Below are 20,738 nucleotides of genomic sequence, written 5' to 3'. Positions count from 1 at the left end.
CGTGGCTGCTTTTTCGCGCCACGACCGACCGATCTCCAATGGTAATTAAGCCACTGCAAGTAGCACCTGCGTTTGACGCATGTTAAACGGGTTGCTATCAACACCCTGATTTCCATTCAGTATTTGTACTGTTTTTTTTCCTCTGATACGTGTGTTAATGGGTGCATGGTTAAAAGTCCCACATTCAATAGCCAATACAGATGTTGCAAGAAATGAACCTTTACTGTTTACTCCCCTTTACTCCCCTCCCCCCCCCCCCCCCTGTATACGGGAAAGTCTCCCTGAACTTTAACTGAGCAATTGTCACGGTCCTTGAATTCTCTGTCTGTACGTGTTTTAAAGCACAACACCTTTATACTGAGTGGTCCGGCTATCCCCTGGTGATCTGTTGTAATTGCGTACTAGTAATTATTGTAAGTGTGACCAAGATGGGTCTAATTGTACCAAATTTTGTATTGTATATTGAAACCCCACACACATTTGCACTTTGTACACACACCTGCACAGTAGTATGCACTTGCAAAATGCACATTAGCACCTATGCAGTTGTTGTCTCTCAAATCTCCGGTAATTTACATTTCTGTATTACAGAATGGCGTCACATATGAATACCCCCGATATTCCTGATGACGTTATGCCTGTGCGCGACAGTAAATATTACACACCCCTTGAATTCAATGATATTGTATCGTATAGTTCAGATAATATTTCACTTCTTCATATAAACTCTAGGAGTTTGAATAAAAATTTTGAATATTTGGAAAATCTTTTGCACTCTTTAAACAATTTTGAATTTTCTGTTATTGGAATAAGTGAAACTTGGTTACATCAAAACTCCCCAGATATCTTTAATTTACCCAATCATAAATTAGTTAGGGCTGATCGTCAAGGAAAAAGGGGTGGCGGTGTTGCGTTTTATATTGCGCAAAATTTACAGTTCAAAATCCGTTCTGAAATCACGTTAAGATATGCAGAAACGTTATTTATTGAAATTGAGAACCCACTCTCTAAAAATGTTATTATAGGTTTAATCTATCGACCTCCTGATCTGAATTGTGAATTATTTTGTGATGAATTGGATTTATATCTCCATAAGATAGGTAATGAAAGTAAACATGTTTTTATTTTTGGTGATTTCAACATAACTTTTCGCCCACATCCGATAACAATAATTCCCTTAATTTTATGCATTTAATGTATTCATATGGGTTTATGTCAATTATCAATAAACCCACCAGGATAAATCCACACTCGTCAACTCAGATTGATAATATATTTTCGAATGTGTATAATAATTCAATTATGGGGGGTATATTATGTTCTGAAGTTTCTGATCATTTACCAATATTTTCAATTTGTGAATGTAAAGTGGGTCGTAATAAATTACATGATAAAATATGGTATTATAAAGAGTCAAAACGTAATGTGGAATTATTGAAACAGAATTTATTTTTAGAGGAATGGACAGATATTTATAGTATTAACAATGTTAATTTGGCATATAAATGTTTTAATGATAAATTATTATATTATTATGAAAATAATATTCCTTTATGCAGAATAAGAATTAACCGAAATAAACCAAGAAATCCTTGGATTACAAAAGGTATTTTGAAATCCATAAAAACTCGTAATTTTTTGTATAAGTTACACATTCGTAACCCAACTGAATATAATTTGAATATGTATAAAGTTTATCGAAATAAATTGACAAAATTGATTCGTTTATCCCGCAGATTATATTTTTCTGACAGAATGAAAAAGGTTTCTTCGAATATTAATGCAACATGGAAAATTATTAAAGAGGTCCTAGGTAAAAAGCCTGATTCTCCGCCAGCGGATGATATCACATTAAACGGTATTAAAATAAATGATCCCAATATGTATGCTAATTCATTTAACTCATTTTTCGTTAATATCGGTCCGGAACTTGCTACTAAAATTAGCAATACTTCTGCTCATTTTACAGATTATCTTTTTGACCAAAATCAAGAGTCTATTTATCTTAATCCAACAAGTCCCAGTGAAATCATTAGTATCACTAAATCTTTAAATAGCTCTAAATCTTGTGGCTTTGATAAAATAAGTATGATGTTATTGAAAGAAATAGTTTATCCACTCGCAGAACCGTTAAGTTATATATTTAATCTTTCTTTATCACAAGGTATTTTCCCTGATCTGCTGAAAATAGCGAAAGTAAATCCTGTACATAAAAAAGATGATCCTCATGAAATTAGCAATTATCGTCCTATTTCTTTATTGCCTAGTATATCCAAAATCTTAGAAAAAATTGTTTATAATAGACTTCTTAAATTTATTAATAAGTATGATTTACTTATTCCCAATCAATATGGTTTCAGAAAAAATTATTCAACTGATTTAGCACTAACACAAATTTATGACAAAATTACGAGTGCTTTTGCAAACAAAGAACATGTTGCAGGTATATTTTGTGATTTGAGTAAAGCATTTGATACTCTTGATCATTCTATTTTACTCACGAAACTTAGTCATTATGGTATTCGAGGACAAGCACATTTATGGCTTAAAGATTATCTAACTAATAGAAGACAATATGTTATTTTTAATGGTTGTGAATCTGACCCCCTTTTGATTAAATGTGGTGTTCCTCAAGGCTCAATTCTAGGCCCATTATTATTCCTTCTTTATGTTAATGATATTATAAATACATCCTCTCTTCTCTCTTTTGTTCTATTTGCTGACGATACGAATATATTTTATTCTCATAAAGATCTTAAGATTTTAAATGACACTCTAAATATTGAAATTAGTAAAGTATCAAATTGGTTTAAGTCTAATAAACTTTCTTTGAATATAAAAAAGACTCATTTTATTCATTTCAAACTTCATTCTCATAATGAAGATACGTTGATACATATTAACATTGATGATATCCCATTAGAAAAGAAAATGAATTCAAAATTTCTAGGAGTATATATAGATGAAAGTTTGACTTGGAATGAGCATTTACATCATGTTACAACGTGTATTTCTAGAAATATAGGGATAATTTCCAAGCTGAAGTTCTTTCTTCCTCGTTCAACTTTATTTCTATTATATAATTCCTTAATTCTCCCATATATAAGTTATTGCAATGTTGTATGGGGTACTTGCGGCTCTACCAAAATAAATTCTATATTTAAATTACAAAAGAAAGTTATACGTATTTGTACAGGATCGCATTTTCTGGCTCATACTGATTCTTTATTTCATGAGCTTAAAACATTGAAGGTTTTTGATTTGAATATTATTCAAGTAGCAGTAATTATGTTCAAATATATACATCATCAACTTCCATCATCGTTTGATAACATGTTTAGGTTCAATACTTCTGTCCATTCGTACCCTACTCGTATATGTAGAAATTTCCACCTTTTGAATCCCAAATTATTAGTGACACATAAATCTATAAGATATTCGGGTCCGGATATTTGGAATAATCTCCCGGATAATATAAAGTCTTGTTCAAGTATTTATTCTTTGAAAGCTTCACTTAAACGATATTTGATACAATTATATTCTCCAAACCAATTGAGCTAACAAATATTTATAGTATAGATTGTCATCTTATTGTCAATCTCTATTTTCTTCCTTCAACTGCATCTTGCACTCTCACCTGCAACTGCACTGCACTCACCTGATCACCTTCCTCCAAGAGAGTTATGTCGTTGGATAGTCATTTTATGAGGCCTCCATCCATTTCAAGTTTAATCGCTTATGATGGTGGTCTCCTGCATTCAATTATCTCTGTTGTTTACTGAAAAATACTGTATATTTTATTTCATGTTTCTGTGTATCAACATTGCTCAATGCAATCACCTATGTGAATCTATTTATGTACTGTTATCGATTCATTTCATTGCACTTGTTATTCTTTGTCTTTGTACTTTTTGAAGTTTGCATTCAAATTGCATTTGATTGAATGCAGAAATAAAAGCAAACAAACAAACAAACAATGGCGAATTAGTGTTGTGCACACTGTATGACCAATGATTGATAGGTTGGTTCAAAATACTGATGATCAATACTGCGCAGAAAAAAAAGTGGTATTTATTTAATGCACATAGTAGTCAGGACCCGCCAATACCCTTGTGTCCTAGCACTTAAATCAATGCGCTACCTCACAAACAAGTGTGGGGCAAATCTAGTATTTCATTGCCTAATCCTACCGTATGACCGTCGAATAATACCACATGATTAGAATGCGAGGAGATCCACGTGATTCATCAATAATAGACAGACCCAAGTGCTGGGATGAAATTAGAGAGCCGGCGAATTCCAATTAGGCGGGGAAGTACAAACGATTTAGGTCCAACCGTTCGCCCGCTGCCGAGCGCTGCCGCAACCTCTTTAATGAGCATAATCGTATTACACAGTGGAAGAGATGCTGTGGTTGGATAATGCGTTTATCAACACTTTAGTTTCTGCTGTAACTGAATGTAAAACAGTCAGTTCCCCCCCCCCTCCCCATGTCAACCGTTTAAGGGATTTAGGCTGTGTCGGGAAAAAAAAAGATAAGCAGAGAATTACATCCTATCTAACATTATGATGGAGATTAAACTTTCAAGCATACAGGCATTAACCACTTTCCGGCTTAATATTTGGACGGTTTGACCCACAGAACCATGAATTGGGACAAGCGAGCAGATAATTTCTTTTTAAAAGGTTATATATCCCTTTTACAAAGGTCACAACATTTTGCATGGTTGAAGGATAAAGTCTCTCAACATTGTATTAGAAAATCTTATGTTAATAACCCCAGAATTTATAGAAGGAAATGAAGAACTAAACCCCATGTCGCTCAAGAATACATTCCCCCTTTTCTACTGAGAATAATGGTTTGAATTTTTTTTTTCAGGGTTCCAACTAAGTTCACTGGAAATCTCTGGTATTTATTCTTTCTCCATCATAAAGACATTTTCATTTTGATTACCTTGAGGAAAGATCTAAATTACCCACAACTTGCACATCTACAATATACATCAAGCAACTATTAAAAGGATCAATTTTTCAGGGTTGCAAAAGAGACACTTTCAATGTTAATTCAAAAACTAATCAGTGCCACAAATTTATTGTATGTTCTGCTTTTGGTAATTTTGAGTTTGAATCAATCTATGTTTGTTGTTGTTTTCTGGCAAGTTTTGGCAAGTGACTTGTAATCTTGTGTAGAGTTGGGACCGAGATGAAGCTAATAGGATCATAAAGGGGAAAACTATGTAATTCTTCTTTCAGACTACAGCTTTTGAAAGTTCCTCTTTTATTTGTTTCTTGAATGAGTTTCTTGAATTCGAACTTGAACTTGAACTTGATTTCGAGAGTGGAAGCGTACCTAATAGTAAAGACGTAAGTCAGGCTTTGCTTTAATGGATGAGCAGTGTCTAGATATCCCCAGCTGCTTTGCACATTTAGGCGCTCGTGATGTGTGAGTTAAATTAAGCATTGAGTGCAAGAGATGTTGACAGGGTGTTATTCCATGGTAAGCGTTTATTAGAAGGAAGAATGATATTGCAGTTATCGTTTTACATAAGCGGCTACTAACTAGACTTACATAGTCACTGCCCAGACATACCCACTTATAAAATCTTTATTCTTTTTTTTTTTTTTTTTACAGTGTTAGACATAGACTGTAAAATGATATAGAGCATGATAGAATGATATCTCCCAAAAGGTGAACCATGGACTCAAAAAGAAAAAAAAAATGTGGTGCATGGTATGGCATAGGAGTAATATTCTGCATTAAGTAGACTTCTACCTTAAGAACTAACTGCACTCCTCCCTCCCTTCACCAAATACGACAGGCCATGAGCATTGTTTCTATGCCGATAAACCCTAATTGAAATGAGGATCCGCCCACCTGTAGGAATAATCTTTATTCCAAGTCGGGTTTTTCAGGGTCATCTGCTTTGTTGTGGTGAAAATGATTTGGTATATGGAATACTGTACGAGCTGAAATTTTCGCGAATTTCGCGAATCGCCTTTGAACCGCGAAAATAACAACACACGAAAATAACAACGCGCAAATAGTGTAAGTATTAAAAGTTCAGTTAGACACTGGCAACCGCGAAATTAACAATACGTGAAAATGTCCTCCGAGTAGCAATTCGCGAAAATGTCTGTACGCGAAAATTTCAGCTCGTACAGTAATGTTATCTTTTGATATGCCATTGAGTTTCAGAAACCACACATCTCTCTGTTGACTGACGCTGTATCTTTTTATAACAATATTTCATGTTCATTCCCGACATCTCATTAGGTAGAGTAAATAAAATCTTTCATATGAGCCCTTTGATGCTCTAAAAGGATGTTAATTGCTTTTTTCAATGGCAGAATTTTCAAGAGTCTTTTAATTCCCAAGTTTATAACTCGTGTGTAGATTGAAACGACAGAAGATCAAAGTAGCTAGTATATCTGAAATGGGCAAATTTTTGTAAATTTCTGTCTGATTTTGTTCAGATTTGGTGAATTTAACCAGTTTCTTCTTCTCTTTGTCCAATGTAGACTATCAAAGGTAAAATTCAGTAAAAAATTGGTAAAGGAAATACCTCATAGAAAGCCAAAAGGATGCAAGTTCTGAAACTCTAAAGCTTGTTAAACAACTCTTGATACTGATGTGAAACAGAAAGGAAAAAAAGATATCCCCCCACTCTTGATCTGCTTATACTTGTGTAAGAGAGTTCATCCTTTATGAACATGTATGCATGCACTATGGTGGGGAACAAGAAATGGTTGAGCTAAGCTCCACTTCCTCAATAGAGATCATACTATTCAGACTGCCATTTCACATCCAAAATCAATCGTAACTTTATTAGCACCAATGTACTTTTTTACGGTGACCTTCCGAACATGATTTGTAAAACATGTTTTTTGAAAAAAAAAAACCCTGCCTCTAATTTGCTTTCAGACTATAAAAGATCAAGTTTACTTTCGTATAAATGTGGACCACTGAGTGACTGCAGCAATATCAATAAGAACACATGAGTGAAAGTTTGAGGAAAATTGAATAATCTGTTCAAAAGTTGTAAATTTTTAAAGTTTCTGTGCAGTCAGTGCTGGATGAGAAGACTACTACTGTACAGTTTATGATGTCATATGCATAGAATGGTATAAGGAAAAAAGAAAAATAATTCCAACAAGTTTCATTTTTTGAAAAAGAGTACACATTCCCTTTAACTTGATACTGACATATCATATGTGAAAGGTAATATTATTCCCCCTGCCTTCTGGAAGAGGCAAGTCAAGTACTCTTTAATTATGCGAGAAAAGTGAAAGTATGTTCAATTTTCTTTTTGTTTTCTTTATATTGTTCTACACATGTGACATCACAGACTGTTATAGTCTTCTTATCCAATGATGGCTGCAATGAAACTTTGAAAATTCCTAGCTTTTGAATGGATTGCCTGACTTTCCTCAAACTTTCACTGATGTGTTCTATTGCTGCATTCACTCAGTACACATGCATATTAAGTTGAACTTGTCCTTGAAACCAAACTAGAACTTTGGTATGTTAGGCATTTCTAACATGTTGACAAACATGTTCTCTTTTGAATCTGAAATAAGGTTGTGCTTTTGTTGCAATAAACTTATCAAAATATCTTGCCAGGACCTTATTGTACTCTTCTTTCAACCTCGGGGTAGAGCAATCCTGATCTGTCCGCACAACCGATCACTGGTGTCTGTCTGCGATAACCTCGTACATGATTGCATCTATTGATATCCTGTGATAAGAAATATGAGGGTATTCAAAATCATCTCTGTTGACATTTTTCTGCCTCCCCATCCCTACTTTACTGAGTGCCACTGTTATACTTGGAACCTAATTTCAATGCTCTTTGTGTATCGACGACGCAAGGCACATTCCCGTAGTGAAGAAATATCCAGCACCACGTTGGCGATAGCACAGGAAAACAAACATGCATTCATATGATTGCGGATGTCTTTAGTGATGCCATGGCCATCCATTGTATTAGGACCAAAGAATCAAGCTTTGACTACCAATTGACTGCATTCTCCCTGGCATGGGAGGTAGCACCCCCTGGTTGCCGTGGCAACTGGAACAATATACCATATCTGTCATCCTCTATGGATGCCTCCAAAGTGTCTTTTTTTTCCTCTCTCTCTTTCATCTGCTTTGCGGGATTTATGATTCAAATTGGCAATTTCTGATTACAGTGTATGGATAAACTAGACTAGAAATTATTATTGTTCTATGACATTGCAATTATCCCTTTTTTCATTGCGGGTGTTCCATTTTTATTTTATCTGTCATTTGGTGCATTGCTTTTTGTGTAATTAGTTCTTTCATACAGGTATTTGTAGCAAATCACACATATATGATGATAGCCTGTAGTGTTTAGTCAGGGAGGTGGAAGAAAGATGGAGATGGCACTCTGAGAGCTTCCCTCAGAGAAAAAATCAAGTGGTCTTACACCGATTAACGTCTTGAAATCCAACCCTCATTCTGTGATAAATATGTCAAAATCTGGCCTTATCGGTCCACCCATCACCCTCCGGCGCACTAGAGTGACGCAACATGATCTCCTTTCCAGGCCTTCCATAAACACACGCTCGTAAAAATCGGGCTTTGAAGCGATGCGTGGCACCGACAATATGACGTCATATTCAAAATTTTGGCAGTCTATTACATTCAGTGAAAGACGTCCCCCTTCGAAAGCTACAACTTATGGCTCAAGAATTGGGTAGCGTGGTATGTCTATACCTTTCGCTGGTTCAGCAGACTGTGCTGAGGAGATTGCCGTTTGAACCAGCGAAATCGGTACACAAACAACGGAGTTACTGAGCAGTAAGTTTTGTGCGCTAGAGATGTCATCATATTGTTTCTGTATCGATTATGAGAAATCCCGCACATTTCCGCAATTTTTTTATAGTTAGAGAGGTAGGCCTGACCTTGATCTTCAAAATGATATAAGTTACATGAGCGTGTTCGGGCGTGTTTTCAAACAGTTCGAGTGTAAAAGTAGTGCTTCATAGAGACCGAGGCGGTTTTTTTTTTCGTCTGCACCCGAGCGAGCTGGGGCTTTTCAGCGTACTTGTCAGGTTGTTGTAGGGCCGCCGCGTAGGCGTCGGGACAGCGTTCGTTGCCGTTTCGGTGAATTTGAGTTACTAGTAAATACATATTGGAATGGAAAGTTGAGTGTTAAAAAGTGTAAATTAGACATATCAGCCTTGATTATAATAATTTCCGTAGAGAATTAAAGATGATATCTATAAAAGCCTAGATGTATGATGCTGTAAGTATATTTTAGGGGGAAAAACAGAGCTTAGTATACAGTGTTTCGCCTCACTCTCCCTCGATCATTCATCGGTAAATACCGGTAATCGGCTTGACTCTACCCCATGCTAACGTTATAAAAAATTGAATTAAAAAGTAGTAGAGTACCCCTCTGGAGCTAGTAGAATCTAACGTTTAACAGTGGTTAGATTCTAGTTTGTGAAATACTAGAGTCTACTAGCTAGGACTAACGTTAGGTATACTTTTGCCAGGCAGCGTACCTGAGGTGACGCTGCGCTATTAAACAGTGTCCTGAGCCTTGCCCTTGCCTTGGCCTCCAATTTCCAAGTACAACTAACTTTCTGAGTTTCAGTTTCAATTGCAAATCAAATTTCGTTAAGTTGCTGTGTCAATGTGATTTTGAATTTGCTAAAAGCAATTCCTCCTCAACAAACTCGTCTCTGTCAAAATCACGATCGCCAGAACCACCACCACTGCTTACACCACTGCTTTACAGAATACACTCTATGAGTATGAGTTCTGTGCTTACACCGTAGGACGCCATTTTATTCCCCGACCACAATGCATTTCGCGTCGTGATTTCCGCCACAAGATTTACGACTTGCAGTGCGCCGAGCGTGAGTAATGGGATTACGGGAGGGGGAAAAAAACGCTGTCGGGGCCACGCATGACTTCAAAGGAAACTCAGAAGAGCACACTCCATCTTTCTTCCACCTCCCTGGTTTAGTTGAGTATTCAGTGCAAACTATGGTGTGTCACAGAAATTTGTTCATGTTAGTCAAATTGCTGCAAAGCATATTTTAAATCATTTGATATGTGGCATAGTTTATATTTAAAAACCGAGCACTGTGTCTTTTCTGGATGGGTATGATGTCTTCAATTGCCATTTCAATGAACATTTAGAAATATTATGCTCACCATTACATTGCACTGTAATATACACACGTTAATACACTATCAATATGCATTTATTCATTAATGCTTTAATATCCACATGATATATTTAAGAAATTACTTTGGGGCCCCCCTTTTTCAATGTGATGATGGTAATTTATGCATCAGTGTCTTCTACATACGAAGTACCTCAACGAGAACCGTTTGTAGACACTCTGGCACACTAGCCAATGACCAGTCATGAGGGCTGGAGGGTACATTGCAATGTACGCATCCCCCCTCACTCTATTCTTTTTTTGAAAGAAGGAGAGTGGGGGTCAGATTCCAAAAGTCGTAGATGCAAGACAAGACAGACCCACAGCTTGTTAATTACGTATGCCAAGGACCATTTCCCCAAGTCTCATTTCCTCCGCCAGATTTTGGGGACGGGTGGGCGGGGCGGCTGGACACGCTGCCTTCCTCTGCTGGGATGGAAATGAATTTGGGCAGGTGGTCACCACGGCAACAGCAAAGACCCAAGATCTTCCTCCCTGTCAAGACATGGGAGGAATGTGATACCAGAAGGGGAAAAAAAAAAGGGGGGGCGGTGAGGGGATAGATACTGATGGGATATAATTTACGCCCATTGTCAGCGACAAATGGAGTCTTTCAATCAAAATTGTCGGAGGGATCATCTTCTCCCAGCTGATGGAATTGCATCGATGAATTCACCTCCCATGAATTTGAAAGTCTAGAAAGTTTTAATAGAAATGAAAGATTCGATGTGGTGCGTGACTGTTTCATTGAGCGGTTGTGTTGGACTGGAGTGCTTTTTGAGACTGACACAGTGAAAAGTCTTTTATATTAAAAACAGAAATTCCCATTTTCGGACCAGCGTAATTTTTCGATGGGATTTGGAGGATAGCTTCGAACTGGGCAGCTCACAAGATGGAGTTGGCCCACAGGACAGTGTCACCAAATATATATGAGGTCTGGTTTTATCTCATCAACATTTGCCATCTATCCATCTTGCTATATTGGTCCAAAAACAGTGAAATGAAAAGGGGTCAAAACAGAGTATTTACACAATTTTGTTGTTGTTGATTTGGTGGGTTTGGTTGGTTTGTTACCATGCATCCTGTTGTCACACTTGTATACACTTTATATTTATATGTGTGTGTGTGTGTGGGTTTGTGTGTTTGTGTGTTTACAACATTATATGCACACACATATATTGATGCCATAATGAGATATATATTCTTGTAAACCTAAGGAGCAATACAAACTTTATTTCATTTAATACAGGCTTACATATTTGTGCAAATGTTGCAGATTTGTTTTCTCTCTCTCGTACTGGTGATTCAGTGAAAGCCCATATCTCCATTCTCAAACTTATGATTTGTTAAGCCTTGAGAGTCAAGTGAAATGTAGATGTATGCATCCAGTGATACAGATAAAATGTATCAAATTTTAACATCAATTGTCATCATATCAAAAATTATCATGATATGGACAATGCATTGGATAAAGGGTCCCTTGTGCTGAACTCACCCTGATGTGTCACAGTCTTAAGTTAAAAAAAAAATTGTATCTTTACCTATTGGTAATGCAGGTGATATCTGACCCTGGATGCCTTTTGAACCCCATAAAACCACCTGTGCAAAATGAAAAAGACCTTTAAAAAGACTTAAAAAATGCATTTTGTCTCAAACTTTGCTGATCAAAATGTATAAACAATCATGATTGCAACAGCTCTTCAAAATCCTGACATGGACCCGCTACAACAGCTTTGAATTGATAATCAAAGAATAAAGAATATTGTAAAGAGAGATATTTTCGTGGCATGAAATTTTCACAAGTCAAAGTCAATGGCCTTTTTCGCAGCATGACATGTACACAATTTGCCACTGGCATTCGATACATAATAGCCGTCACTTGTGTGATTTTATTATTGATATGGATGGATAAATGCCACGCGATAATCTTGCGGTCAGAGTCAATGTTGTTTGTCGCCAAAGTCCTCAGAATGTCGCATCTGTGATTTCTTGATCGCCCATCTCCAGCGATGAACTCCACAGGGCTCTTTAGTGCATATGAAAATAGTTGGTGGGAGAGTTTCTGACACACGACACGAAGCGTCGTCAAAGTGCCCCGTCTTGCGGAATTATGCAAAGATCATCTTTCGGTGTCTTCAGGCCACTTCTTACGCAGAGAGTCATGTTGTTGTATCGCATTTATTGCTCCAAAGATCATCTTTTTTGCCATCATAATCACCAGCCGAGATCTGACATAGTCCATTTTGAGTTGGCTATTAAGATATGGTTTTATGATCACAGTATAAGAAACAGGTGTTTAACTCATGTCTAGATGTAACATGCATGTAGATGGGCTGGTCAGACACGAGTCTCTTGATCAACTGCAAATGGCAGATAACATTACACAGGGCAGCTTGGCTGCAAACCTTACAAACTGTCAATCAAAAATCTACATCTCTCTCCATACATGTACTCCCTTGAAAGAGAATACATGTATCACGTATGTGCATACGCCATACCTGAACCGAAAGGGCGTGTGGTGCAGTGGCAGAAGTGCGTACGAGGTCAAGCCAAGCTCTATGTACCGGTATGTCTGCAAATGTGATTTAGAGGGCAAAGCATTGAGAGGACAAAACCAAGTCCCAGAATGGAGCCAAACTTGATTGACAAACTTCTCCGCCGCACCATGACTGACAAGAAATGACTTGAGAAAAATTGATGTTTGCGTGCCGGACGTAGCATGAAGTTTGTTTCACAATTATGTTTTGCTCAAATTAATTTTTTCAGCTATCTGAAAGAGCTTTATCAAATACCCCTTGAGAATCTTAAAGAGAACTTCAGAAAATTTGCACAAATTTTCCTTGGCAAACATTGGCAGAAAGAGGGATCGTATGCTATATGTAACTCATGAATAGTATTTGTTTTTGGTTTTAGCTTTTCCAACTGATATGCACTTCACCTTATATTGCTGTATTTGTAGGAAAAAAAGCAGAAGAACAATTTTCAGGCAACAGTGATACAAAAATGACAGACGGGGGATGAAAGGCTGGAGCACTCTGCAGGCCTGTTCGTCGTGGATACGAATCAATGAAAAGGATTCGGAGAATTATTGATCGGGTTCAACCATTTGTAGGTCATGTTCTCAGGCTCTGAGGCTAGGTTGGTTGTTATCATTTTCTTACAATCGAAATTGGATGAAAAAATTGGGAATCTCTTAGAAGAGAAGGCTTTATTGCCAATGAGAGCTTTAAACCACCTGCTGTACCCGTTATGCACATATATGGTCTTTTCTTGGTGGATATTTGATGTTAGTGTGGCTTGAAATGACTCTTATCAAAACATTATACCATGGTGTAAATTAATCTGAATGAAATTGAAACTGTTGTGAGTGGTTGTGTATATATTTCAAAATCTCTACAATCTTTGCTCTTTGATCTGTATGTGATCAAGTGGTGCAATTGCTTAAAGGGATGGTATAGTATTGGTGGAGATGAGAATTGGGCTTTTAACTTTTTGCGAGATACGAAGAAAACACTTATGATATAGTACAGAGCATACCATTTTAAGAGGAATTCAAAGTTTATGTGATGAAAATCGGGTTTGGAATGACTGAAACATCCAAAAACAAAGTAACACAAAGCGATCGTAATAAAGTTTGGGTTCCACACTTTATTAGAATCGCCCTTTTTTGGATATCTCAGCCATTTAAAAACCAATTTTCATCAAACAAAGGTTGAATTCCTCATAGAATTACACGTTCTTTCATATTTCATAAGAGGTTTCTCATTACCTCACCAAAAAATGTTAGAAACCTGAAATTAGGTCTCAACCAAAACTATACGATCCCTTTAATATTTGTCTGTGGAATAGTGTTTGAATAATTTTCACCATACTCGTGCTTGTTATCTTTTGTAAGTAGGCAAATCTCTTTTTTTTTTTTTTTTTTGGGGGGGGGGGAGTTGTCTCAGACTTGGTGCTTTGGAGTATCATTAGCTAGTTAGGTTTATTATGAGCAGTCAGTCCGCGTTCGTTTCTAAATGATACACACATCGGATGCACAGCTGTTGATCATTAAGACTCGATGTGTTTACCCTACGTGTACTTTAGTGCGTGGTAAACCCATATCGTGGGTTGATCGGTGCCTGTCTCGGAGAGTGGGTTTGTCGTTAGAAAAATAAACCGGTGATGATAAACGATTTTGACATCTTGATAAGAGAGTGTTAGTGTTTTGCTGCATGATCAGAGTATGCCGAAGGGCTCGTGCTCATTGATATCGTAACCGAAATCCATGTTGCTATGTGGCTTTTCTGCCTACAGAATATCCCTTTCCTCCCGTAACGGATGCCATCAAAGGCGGCTTTCTGACCTATCGTAGTATGAAGCAAGGCGTCATGGGTGAACTGCTGTCATGTATAATAAATCTATCTCAATTGATATAAATGATCATAATAATTAAGCTTTTATAGCACACATAACAAATCAATGTGCCCTGTGCGCTTTGCAATAACTCTTATCTATTTTACAATCACATTATCAAAAAAAGATAGAACTACTGTAAAGCAGGAAATTTTGATAAAAGAAGATGACGAATGCTTTTAAGCGCCCAGTGGTTTCTTTCAATCTCAAGCTCTACTAGCTCACAGGAAGAGACTGAATGTCGCACAATTTTGTATCGATTCAAGTGAATCGATCGTGTATTCATGACCATTCAGTTGCAGAGCCTATTGATACAGCAGTGACATGAACTAGGCAAAGAAACGCACAAGTTTTCACATGCTATGACCGCCCCCCCCCCCCACACACACACACACCTATGCACGCAGATCACATTCGGACACTCACGCAAGGGTGGCTGCGGCTGGCGTAGAAGCTTTCGGGAGGTCTGGTGGCAGGCAGTTCCAGGTTCTGCAGATTTAATTTTGAGACATTCTGAATGGTGTGTACAAAAGCAGTATAATAGGGGAAAGAAAAAATGCGGAAGTAGCAAGTAAAAGTGAATGGAGAAACTGAAAATGTCTTGCACAGAAATTTAAGTTATATGTATTTGTCTTTTTTTTTTCTTTTGAAGGAACATCAACAGAAGCGCATGATTTGTGGTTGTAATGGGATAATCATATTAGACGTGCACTGCGCTCCTCACAGCAGGAAGATGCTTCTTCATTTGTTTGCTGGCTGGCTGAATTCTTCAAGAACTTTGATATTATTTGTTCCTTGTGATCTCCTAGCAAGACAATATGAGAAATGTATTATATGAGAAGGGGAATGTGATATGCAGTGCGGTTTGCTGAGCGGGAAGAGTGCACCAATGCCTCGTGGTTACCGCACACTAGGGTCAGGGCTTACGACTGTTTTAGGTGTCTAAAAGATTCTTGGTAAAATCCATTTTCCTCGATGGAGAGCCCTGTCATGGGGTACGCATGGCTTCCTGTGTACATTCCTAGAAAGAGAACATGCTGGTTGTTGTTCTTAAGACATAAAACTGTACTGCATTAAAAATTTCTGAAGATGCTCGAAGGGACTAAATTTATCGAACATTCTATTCACAAAATATATACCACACCCCCCTTCCTGGTACGAGAACTATTGATGACCCCTCTCTTCCCCTCCTTCCAAGAAAAGAGAAACGGCAAAAAATGTGCACCAGTTACTTTCTTTTCTAGATTAAGAAATGGGAGAGCCAAGTTGATGTGATCTCTAATGATATTAAATGGGGAAGAAATAAAGGCTGGTCATGATGTTCCTGGACCCTTTACTGGAAAAATTTTAATGTCATAGGAACAGGGTTCATATCTTCGAATGCCAGAATAAATACCGGTATAGTGTGTGTAGTCCCGTTCAGATGGTGCTTGTCATCTTTGTAGATGTTGTGAAGCTATGACTGGAGGCCTATCAAAACTCATGAGGTCACTTAACAAAATTGTACTGCATTTCCTCGTCTGCTAACAGTCATAAAAAAAAAAAGAACAAAAGACCATGAGGGGAAAAAAGTATGTCTGTTAGATATGGGCACACGAACCATCTTTACAACAGCCTAGTGTCGGGTCTAGGGCAATTACCTCCTGGGCAATTACCCTGGACCCTTCCCCTGGCCCTAATCCTAATCCTAATCCTGAACTTAATCTTAACCCTAACCCAAACTCCTAACCCTAAACCTAACCCTAACCCTAATCTTTACTCTAACCTTACCACTTGACTATTAAACCAGTATTTAGCCAGGAGGTAGTTGCCCTCTGGGGGTAGTTGCCAGGATACGCCTAGTGTCTTCATTGTGAAGGCCATGTGGAAAATTTGCCATGTGATATCATTGAAACTCCACATGAAAAGGGAAGAATCATTTCACACCTATTCAGTTTGTCTTTCGCTTCGATTGTATTCTAGCTTCTTCTTTGTCTTGGTAGTCGTGTAGTAAAGTTAGGGTGGAGATGGCGATAGTGTGCCTTGGGCTGAAAGGGGGGATTCCCCCATGGGCACTTGGGAGGAGAAGCCACCTGCATGCCCCATAGGGAATAATCTGCATTCAATACAACTGGCTGCCCATCTCTGAGACCCCATTTATATTTCGGCATTCTGAGCGCTCAAGGGGGGGCATTTCATGAAGCGTTTTATCCGACAAATTTGTTAGATAAAGTTGCTCTCAGCCAATCAGATGCAGGGATTTCAGTAGCTTATAACAGTTTGACACACACACACAAAAAATCTTATAAAAAGCTCTATGAATATATAGCTCCCCACGAGCATTCCTGAACCTCTCTGGACTCACCACGAACAGACAGTCGGGACCTGGAACGCTCTAAAGTTACGCCCTTCTTGAGCCCAGGCTCAGGAGTGCTCCTGAAGTGCCCTAAACTCTGTATAAGGATCACCAACATTTAGAGCGTTCTGGAAGTGGAATGTGGTATGAACTGTGCATACAGTTTTAACCCGTTGAGGACGGGCTGATTTTGCTACAACACGCATTTCCCATAGACACCTGCCCGAGTATACTCGGGACTAGTCTTCCAACGATCGAAGTTCCTGTGCACGTGGAGAAGTTCTGTGCACGCGGAGACAGTTATACCCTCTCAGCCATTTCTTGTGTAATCTTGGCAAACATCAATTCTCTGTATGAACAGAGCAGAAAGGCATAAATCAAAGCGCTAGGAATAGGAGCGCTCCTGGGCCATCTGTATGTATAAATGGGGTATCGGACACATAAAAGTGGGACTTAAAATGTATCAGCAGGGGTGTTTAATCATTTTTGGTCCTTGTGCATGCAGTTAATGGGAGTCACACTGATGCAAATTAGCCGGATGCAAATCTTGAGATTTGCATCATGATCCGAATCTTCGAGATTTTTACCTGTGTGGACATAAAAATCCCTCTACCTCCAGAGGGCAATCGGCATTGCGATCCAAATCCCGAGAAATCTTGCTATCATTTTGAAATTATCACGATGACGTGAGAAATAGCGCTTTGAATTTGCACTGTGGCAATTTAGTGTGAGAATGCTGGAGCAAGAAATTTGGAGATTTCTTATCCCGTCGTTCTAATCATGCATGATTTAACAGCGCATAAACACGGGGGCAAGGATCACCATTTCAGTAGATTTCAGGCATGCGCAGTTTGGTCGACAAATTAAAACAATCCTCAGTGAACACGATATTTCTCTCTGTCTGAACGGGCACAAAAAAGATCAAGATATTTGTATTGCGATCATTATCCTGCTGTTTTATCTGTGTGTGTGTGACTGTGAATACAGTGTCTCAATTATGGTATCTTGTTGCTTTTGTTCTTTTTATATGGTGATTGGAATCTCCGTTCCCGGAAGTGGTGTGCATTTCACAAGTCCGCACAGTTTGCATTTAGAGATACCCAGCGTACTGTTGCAAGAAGATAACAGCCCCCCTTTGTGAATACTTGTGAAGAATCATATAAACACACCTTGTCCCTTGCGTGTTGAATTATCAAAGTGGAACATGACACGACCGTAAAGGGACTGTACAGTACTGGTTGAGGTGGGGATTCATGTTTTGAACATTCCTAAGTGAGATAATGAGAAACCTCTTATGAAATATGAAAGAGCATGTAATTTTAAGAAGGATTCAATGTTTATTTGATGAAAATTGGTTTTCAAATGGCTGAGATATTAAAAAAAAGTGATAATAATAAAAAGTGACAGGCCACGCCTTTTATTGGATCTCTTTGTTTCACCTTGTTTTTGGATATCTCAGCCATTTCAAAACCGATTTTCATCAAATAAACTTTTGATACCCCTTAGAACTGCATGCTCTTTGACAACTCATAGAGTGGTTTCTGAATATCTCGCAAAACGGTAAAAGCTAAATCCTCACTTCGACCAGAACTGTACACACCCTGTAAAGTCACTGTGAATATGACAAATACTTGAAAGCAAAAAGATTATGAAAACTGGAGCAATAATCAAACATATATGTATGGTATGATTGTAAGGTCTTCAGGGGTGGCAGTCGATCTTCATTTTACACTGTGTAGTGTACCTTTAAATGTAATTAGTCATTGTTTAGAGTAGGACTGCTGATGTGAAGGGGTTTTCCCCCACATGGGAGAGGATTACCAAACACTACTGTGTGTTTGCAGGGTTCTGATGGCTGAGGTGAATTTTATTGTTCAGTATACACAAGGGGGAGGGTGGGGTGGGGGAAGGGGGGGGGGAGAAAAGGATGGAATGAATTAGAGGGAGCAGAAATGAAAAAAAAAGAGAAACAAAATGGGGGTGGGGGGAGGTAGGGCAGGATAAGTTGAGCTGTGATAAAACTGCCTGCATGTACATGTCCATTTTTATGCTTTCGTGATTGCCTGGAACATGATTTCAGTGTAATACTAATATGCGGCAGACGTGATCTACTTGATTTTGTAATGTGTGTGATTTTGTTTCACATCTACGGTTGATCAATTTGTTCCTGGTTGGTCACCTTTTATTTCCTGACCATTGATCCCCAAATCTACAGTAAGATTTTATTGGGCATGAGGTCAGCCTTCTCTTTCCACTCTACCGAGAAATTCAATATCTTCACCTCCTGGCAAGAGAATGTTAAAGCCTCCCTTATTTGGAAAAATGATTTGACAGATTCATGTTAACATATTATCATTAATGGGATTCACACTAAAATCTTGGAATAAGTTCGGAATAATCACTATAGTTTGAGTAGTAGCACAATAATTTGTGCCACTGTGAGTGTGTGAACACTAGACATAAAAGTCTGGTGATTTTTTTTTTGGTCATATAAATTCACTATAAATTCTGAAACTGTGTACCCAGTATAACCAATATAGAGAGATTTTGATGCAAACGTCTGGAAATCATCCCAAGGTCTCCTTTAAGACAATGCTGATATTTTCTTTGGCCCAAATTGATGAAGGTGGTTTAAATTTAGACTATGGTTAATGCACATTTCGTCTGCGTATTGGATACGCGTGACAGATTGTGTATGCCGACAGAAGAAACAACACATCACCTTTATGTACCTTTTATCATGATAGATAGCAAATGGTTCTTATATCATCATAGTTTATGATAAAAGTACTGATAATATCTATAAATTTTGATGATTATGATGATGATGATGAAGATGATGATGAAGAATACATGGTGATAATTAGATTAATTGAAGCAACATAAAAGTGTCAGTTTTATTACAGTTATCATTATTTCTCTGATCTCTGTGATATTCCTTCCAGCTTACTCTAGCACTCAAAATCTGATGAGCCAGAAAATAATGGAAGACTCTGCGTTGAATTATATCTGCAGCCTCGTGCGAGGCTGAAGAAGCGAACAGAGATAAATGTCATGTGATTGTCAGAAAAACATGACATTCTAATTGGCAGAAAATTATCAGATGTGACATTCTCAAAATAGCTATTTTTTTTCCCCTCTGGACCACAAAACTGCTCATGTGGAATTCCTTTTTAAACTGTGTGCATGAAAGCGCAGAGTGTTTGATTCCTGTGAAATCTGTTTTTCTTGGAATGGTGTACAATGTATGTGCATCCAGATTAAAATCACATTGTCCTCGCTGTATGTTTCATACAATCTGTTCAAAAATGTGTTTCCTGTTTCTTGTCAGAAGACATGAAATGAGAAACATTCCATGCACAAAACACAGTGATCAGTACACAGGGGAATTAATTTGCAGGCAAATGGCCAAGACTGTGGGAGGGGGATACTCTTTTTGCAGTATTAAAGTGAGATCATTCACACATTTAAATGTTCACAACTTTGGAACTTAGCACAATTCTTAGCACATTGTAGGAAATGGTCAAAACTCTTGAACTTAGCACAATTCTATTTGAATGTGATATAACATAATGGTCTTCTCTTATTTGTATTGCATTGCTTTCAAGCTAAATACAATTGCACATTTGTTGTTGTTGTTATTGAATACATATAAATAAGTGAAGTATGCTTTGATAAGAAATGAAATAAAATAGAAAACATTTATTCCAGGGTAAAATTTCCCAGCAGTAAATGAAATCTTCCAGTCTGCTTGCATGTTGTGCCGCAGGACACAAAATATGTACCACCAGCTGTTCTTGCCTGTGTA

At 37.8% G+C, this 20,738-nt stretch overlaps 1 protein-coding gene and 1 pseudogene across 1 annotated transcript in view; both read left to right on the top strand.

Moving 5' to 3' along the window:
- Nucleotides 1–20,738, top strand: part of LOC140245391 (uncharacterized) — a 58,078-nt gene that overhangs the window by 16,885 nt on the left and 20,455 nt on the right. The window lies entirely within an intron of this gene.
- On the top strand, nucleotides 593–10,720 carry LOC140245513 (uncharacterized; annotated as a pseudogene).

Source organism: Diadema setosum, chromosome 22 (genome assembly GCF_964275005.1).
Source record: "Diadema setosum chromosome 22, eeDiaSeto1, whole genome shotgun sequence".
NCBI lineage: Eukaryota > Metazoa > Echinodermata > Echinoidea > Diadematoida > Diadematidae > Diadema > Diadema setosum.
The sequence above is the reverse complement of the archived record's forward strand: the minus strand, read 5'-3'. Positions and strand labels throughout refer to the sequence as shown.